The following is a 6805-nucleotide window of genomic DNA, read 5'->3' on the forward strand; positions in this document are numbered from 1 at the left end:
TTAAAAATTATCCAAAATAATTTGAGCGATTCAAAACGGTAAGCTTGTAATAATGTTTTTACTGGTGGATTTCCGCGGGAAATTCGAGCATGTCTTTGCGTCATTACGTCACATTTGTACACATAAACTAAAGAAGACCTTCTTTTAGTGTCTCGTAGTAGGCTATGTTGCGAGGAAGTTGGAGGTGGAGATTTAGAGCCGTTTCTCACAGCACTTGATGTAAATAAACGTATCAATTTGATGCAGAAAGAAAATCCAGAAAGGTTCAAATGACAATCACCAGTGACAACTGGAGATTCACCCGATGTAAAATGCAAAAGACTTGAGTGGCAACAGAAAAAAAAATGAGACTGCAACCGGACCCTTGCGAAAACAAGGATAAATATCGGAAGGGCATTAAATGTAGTCACGCAATGCTGATGTTGTTAACATTAACAATTTGAGAACAAAGTATAATTTGCACGGTTTTACGTAATATGATGCGATCGATACATTTAATCAGCGCAATTTACTGCAATTATTTTTTTTCCTTGGTCAGAACAGTGGATGTTACTTACTTGTTCAGATGAAAATTTTCGGTGAAAATTATTATGTTGGTCATACTTCCAAAAAGTATAATCTGTGATTGCGAATGCCAGTAGGCTATAGTATCCACACCGGCGGGGTGACTAACAGCCGCACGTTCTCCTCAAAACATTGGGTTCATCCGCGCTATGCCGTGCCGAGGCACAACTCGCGTAAAGTCGATAATTCCGCGAATAACTGCAGTTGCAAATTTCGAACAGTGATGGCGAGAAAGATGAAAAACTGAGGACTGCAGCTTTAATGTCATGTTTAGAAGACAATAATAAGACAGTAGGAAACAGTAGGATGCATGTGGGGTTGCTATTTTTAAAGAACTGCTGGAATGGTATTAAAAATTGTCAGATCATCATTATTGCAGCAGATGGACTCGTTTCGGACAGATTTGAGTTTACATGCACTTGTGGAGGATGGAAAAGTCCTTGATATTCCAGGTGGAGTCCCCCTACTCACTTCCTGTTCTTCCCTCCTCCACAGAGGCAAAACAAAAAATTGTGTTTTCCATTTGATGTTTAACAGCTGCAAAACTGCTGATGTGAGTCACTTTAAGAGTAGGGCTATTTGTTACATTATTAGATTAATTTATGGAAACAGGGTTTTTTTTGTAGTCAACAAAGTTGTCATGGAACTCCTACGCAAACATTTAAGCTTTGTCTCTTAGTCAACATACAACAAAGCAATCCATAACACAGCGAGCCAGACTGATTGGTAACAATCCTAAAAAACATGGGAAAGCCATGAATCAGAGCGCTATGGAGGAAAACTTCAGTCTGGTGGAGGACGAGAAAGAAATACCTTTTTTTCCATGGCCATTGCCAGTGAGTAAGGCAGATGTCTAAAGAGTCCAAACACATTAAAAAAACGAACACAAACAAATCTGAGCAGCAACTAGGCAACCACAGCTGGAAGAGGAGCAGACTCTTCCGGTGTGGGCTCCTAAGCGGGGACTCTTCCTGTCGGTTAACCCTATGATCAAGCTACTCTCTGGGAATAAACAGTCTCCAGCTGCCCCCTTCTCACCCACAACTGAGTAAAAATGTCAATATGCCTGATAATTTAAAGCAGTCCTCTGTTTTGAGCCACCAGTGCCTTACTGTTGAGCAAATTTAAGTTATTTATTTGTTTGTTGTCCTCTGGGAGTTAAAATTCCAATGACTTTATGTGAGAAAAATGGTTATTCCACCAAGTAACTTCAAACATTTACGTGTAAGGCATTAAGCTCAGAAGTCTAGAGTGACTCGCATGTGAGGCTGCCATGGTCAACACATGGCAAGCACACAAGTTGGAAAGTTAGCTGCTAGATAACTTTCCATATTTCCATGCTGGACTGCTGTCTTGGAATGACACATGTGATATCAAAGCAAAGCATTTTGGCCTTACTCATAAGTTCTTTGACGGCAGGAACATGCTGCTTTAATCTCTTGCAGCATTTTGCAACAAGTCTAGTCACTTATTATAGTATCAGAGTAAAGCAACAAGGCGTCAGAAAGATTGACCACAGATCTCACCCCAGAAACAGTCACAGTGCTTGCGTGGCAGAAATGCCTGAGATCAGAACACTGTTTATATCAGTGTGTTTGTGAGAGAGAAGAAAACCTGGATTTGTTTCATTGGCACAGTCGTATGAGAAAATGTCCTCATGTTTTTCAATGCTATCCAAGAGGGAACATTCTTGCATATGGTGCTTTGTTTCCTTTTCTTTTTTAAATTAGAAACCATTTAGACTAAAAATATCCACATTCAAGCAAGCATTTCCAGTCTCAGCCTGCCTATTTCGGCCGAATATTTCACACTTTTTCACAAGCACATGTTAGAACTGAGTGTGACGTCCACATCCTCCATTACACCTGCACTCATACCACTTATTAAAGTCACCATGAAATGAAATTTCATGAAAATACATGTAATAGATCCTATTGTGAATGATAAGGTTAATTTGTTACTTTTCTTTCCTCTTATGTCACTTTAATTTAAAATTTGTATATAACATAAATCAATCTTCTAGTGAAACCATCAGACTTCTTTTTGGAATGAGATTGATAAAACTGAACAAACATTTCAGATTCAATCCCATGTAAGGGGGAGAAAATCGGAGATCTACTCAGTTTGCATCCATATTATCATTCCATTATGTAGTGTTTGTAATTCCTCAAAGGAAGGGAAATGTGAACTAGATCGAATAGGCAAATTCATGGGTCACTGTAGGTAAAAGAGACTGGATTTATGGTTCAAACCGATAAGAGAAAGTAAAATCCCTGAAACTTTAGCAGTAGCTCACATTTGTGAGTTGGAAATGCATTTCCGTATAACATGGAGAAGGTAAGCAACACCTCGAACAAAAGCAGACTCGCCGAGCCAGACTTTTGATTATTGGCATAAATCGGTCAGTGAAGCGATGGGCGTGCTGTCTAGAGGTGTGGGCACTAGGAGAAAAGCTTGAGGAATCATGCCAGGGTCATTGAATTCTCTTTGGCTCTTTTTCACCAAGTCAGTGCTGGTGTTCAATTCCTCTTTTTTGTTCCTCCTTTATGTTCTTTTCATCCACTCCCTCTTTCCTTTTCTCCTTCCAACATGCTAGATTTTCAAGTGAACTTTTATGCACACACGTTTTTTTTGTATGTATGTTTGTTTTAAACACAAGCTACACTTCCAGCAATCGTGCATACTTCAAACTCTCAAGAACAATTCCTAACGTCATGTGTTGTGATCTCTTAATTACGGTAATTATGCTGCATTCACATGCTATCACAAATTTCCTTTATTTCTGATGTTGTGATCTCGAGTTCATTGCTTTCAAGGACACCAGGTTTATTAGCAGATTTCTTAGGGAAATCTCATTAAAAGCCAAAATGGATTGAAGATATTTCAAATTTGTTGATGATAGTCAGCTTGCTGACGATTCTGAAATGTTGGTGAAATACGTGCTATTTTAGCTGTGTGAAAATTGTTAATTTCCATGTAAATATGCACAATTTTAACAACAAGACAAGGTGAGCTGTTGTAAAAAAAAAACGAATTAAGAATACCAGTCACAGAAGCAATTGTTCTCCCCTCCGCCATCTTTAAAGTTTACGGCTCGTAGGAAATTTCCAATAGCATGTGAATGCAGTATTGTATCTGAGTTTCCCAGTAAATATGACTTCAGAGGGTGTTCATGTCCAATTTACCTACTGACGTAATGATGTAACCTTAAGGAAGTCCCTGAAAAATCCTTGCAATTCAGACAGACTGTCTGTAAAGTGTAACAACAAACAAGCAGTTGCTAGAAGGTCGCACAGTCTGTCAAATTCATGGACTGGAACTAAATGTTGTTGCCTATAATTTATGTCACATGTGCATTAGCTATAGCTGTTTAATCTATGACTGTTGCATTGCAGGGGTCATACAGCACACAGGTGGCATACAGAAGAGGTATTGAATGTGTTTCCACAGCTCTGCACCTGATTAATTAGACAGTTGAGTCATTTGACTGACAGGCAAGGAATTTTTCGAACCACCTGTTAGTCAGCCTCTTTTAGTGAAAGCAGCATTGATGGTGCAAAAAATAATAAAAAATGTGTCAGCAGACCCAGCACAACCTTCCTGCACACTTCTCATACACTAGTGTGCAGTGCTGTCCCCGCTGGGACAATAGTCTCATTGTCCATTCTTTAGGTCAGGGCCATTATTCCCATCCTTGTCCAGTGCGGCCCATTTTCATTCTCTCTCATATTCAACACAGTAAGACTAGAGTTCTCCATTACTCACACACACACACACACACACACACACACACACACACACACACACACACACACACACACACACACACACACACACACACACACACACACACACACACACACACACACACACACACACACACACACACACACACACACACACACACACACACACACACACACACACACACACACACACACACACACACACACACACACACACACACACGCACGCGCTCACACATTACCTAAAATGAAGAAATGCATTCATATGAGGTAATTCATAACTCATACTACGACATCAGGGTGCAAAGACTGTTACACTGTTGTTACGTTTTAAAGACAGCTTCCTTGTGATGTGTTGCATTTGTGTTATAAACTGAAGTCATGTTTTTTCTTTGGAAATCTGAAAGTCCCATTCAGTTCCTCTTTCAATGATTCATATACTAATTATAATAAAGACTGCACAACTTTTACAAAGTTTTGAATGGGTTACCATAGAGAAAAACAGACATCTGCTACTATTTTATAGTTATGTTTTTTTTTTTTTTAATGAATTGATATAATTTTGGGGGTGCATAGTAGCTTATATTATTATCCACACTACATATTAGCACCAACCTCTTTCTTTGTTTTTACCAGTATACAATGATTACTCTAAATGAATTCAGAAAACACAGCTGTCAGTCAAAGCCTTACCTGAGTTCAGATCCTAAGCTCTGTCAGTCCCACATGTAATCCTTAGAGCTGGAAACTTGTGCTCACTTTAAGACATCTTCAACTCTGTGGAGCACCAGAGCAGGATGAACAAATCATTCAGAACTAAAGATGAGAGAGAATGAGAAATATCTTCCCTCACTCTCTCTGTCCTTCTCTCTCTCTCTCTCTCTCCACCCCTTTTCCAACCCTCATAGTCTCTCACACACTCCTTCATTCCCTCCCTTCTTTTTTCATTCTGCTACCACAAGGCAGTCTTTTATTCTCACAGCTGAAGAGCTCCTCACTTGTTCAGCCTCTGGAACGAGACACCCACCCTGATCCCAGATCAGGAGACAGGTCGAGAGAGAGAGAGAGAGATCGAGAGAGAGAGAGAGAGAGAGAGAGAGAGAGAGAGAGAGAGAGAGAGAGAGAGAGAGAGAGAGAGAGAGAGAGAGAGAGAGAGAGAGAGAGAGGCTGGAATACAATAGGGGCGATTTATCACCACATACTGATGTAGAGATTTCAGAAATGGTGTCTCGTAAGATTAGATTCGTAATACCAGCATATTGTGGAAGCAAGTCAGATGGCTCTTTTTTTGGTCCTCACTCTCCCTGATTCTCCCTCGTCCATTCGATTCTCTGTATAAAGAAATCTAATTCCCACAGCATAGTTGAACTCTGGCCAAGTCAGATAAGCAAAATGTGAAATTAAATTCAATTACAATAAGCCAATAAAGCTGCCCTCTAAATACGTCAAAATACCCTCTGTAAAATTTCTTAAGACAACAAATGGAAGAGAAAACTAAAATTCAGATAATTGAAGGCAATACTGGAGGAGTTTGTGGAGATGACGTTTTTGAAACAGAGAAATGGCTGTTGTGCTACTCAGAATAATGTCTTATTTTAGTGTCCAAAAGTTAAACACCCAAAATACACACACACGCAATAGTGGCTCGCCGTAAACCCAACCCATCTCAACTCATGAGACATTCCACCAACGCATGTCTGGAGAGGACGTTGTGTGGGTTGGAAGAGGGTTGGAAACTTTGGGGAAGCCAAGTAGAATGTGAAGTTGCAAAGAATGGCAACTTAAAAATCTGTTTAGAAATATTCAGTGGGATAAAATATGATCAGATATGTAATAAAAGTGTAAATAAAAGGCGAAGGCCGCTGCCTAATATCATCTCCAGGTTCACTTGAAAAGGTGGGGTGGGTTCTTAAATATTTGCCCAATGCCCATTAAAACTGAAATATTTATTTTCTATTAGTTACAATCCATTCCTCTCTGAGGTATCAGTGTTTGTTGAAGTGGAAGATGAAGTGGAAGAAATGATGACCTCTGGTGGTTGTGGTTGTGCACATGTTTGATTTTCATCTACATATAAATCTACCCAGCTCTGATGATAGACACCAGTGCACAGCACTGCAGGGCTTGTTTTGCACTCAGAAAACATAATTTAGAACGCATTTGGGATTTTCATATATTTAAAAATGTAGCTAATATTTGTAAATAACTTTCCTCAATTAGCATATCAAAAGCAGCAAAATGACATGTCATGCCTGTCATCTTGATCAGCCTCCCACGCCTTAAGACCATTTCCAAGAGGTTTCATGATATTTACAAACCAAGTAAGTTTCATTTTGCTGCTTTTGATATGCTAATTGAGGAAAGTTATTTACAAATATTAGCTACATTTTTAAATATATGAAAATCCCAAATGCGAGGCCGAAATCGCAGCCAGGTAGACCTTAATGGTGGAAAAAGACCTCCCTTTTTCCATGAGGTCTTGAAGGAAACACAAA

General features: G+C 39.4%; 1 protein-coding gene across 2 annotated transcripts in view; it reads right to left on the minus strand.

The window, feature by feature from the left end:
• phldb1a (pleckstrin homology-like domain, family B, member 1a) overlaps positions 1-5144 on the minus strand; it is a 43847-nt gene extending 38703 nt beyond the window's left edge. The window contains exon 1 of one of the 2 annotated variants that reach the window (XM_079608376.1): positions 5004-5144. The gene's annotated coding sequence lies outside the window, so the exon portion shown is untranslated. The remainder of the gene's footprint in view (positions 1-5003) is intronic. The other variant, XM_079608377.1, reaches the window with a different exon arrangement.
• Positions 5145-6805: the final 1661 nt, after the last annotated feature.

This window comes from Phoxinus phoxinus (assembly GCF_949152265.1).
Source record: "Phoxinus phoxinus genome assembly, chromosome: 3".
Taxonomy (NCBI): domain Eukaryota; kingdom Metazoa; phylum Chordata; class Actinopteri; order Cypriniformes; family Leuciscidae; genus Phoxinus; species Phoxinus phoxinus.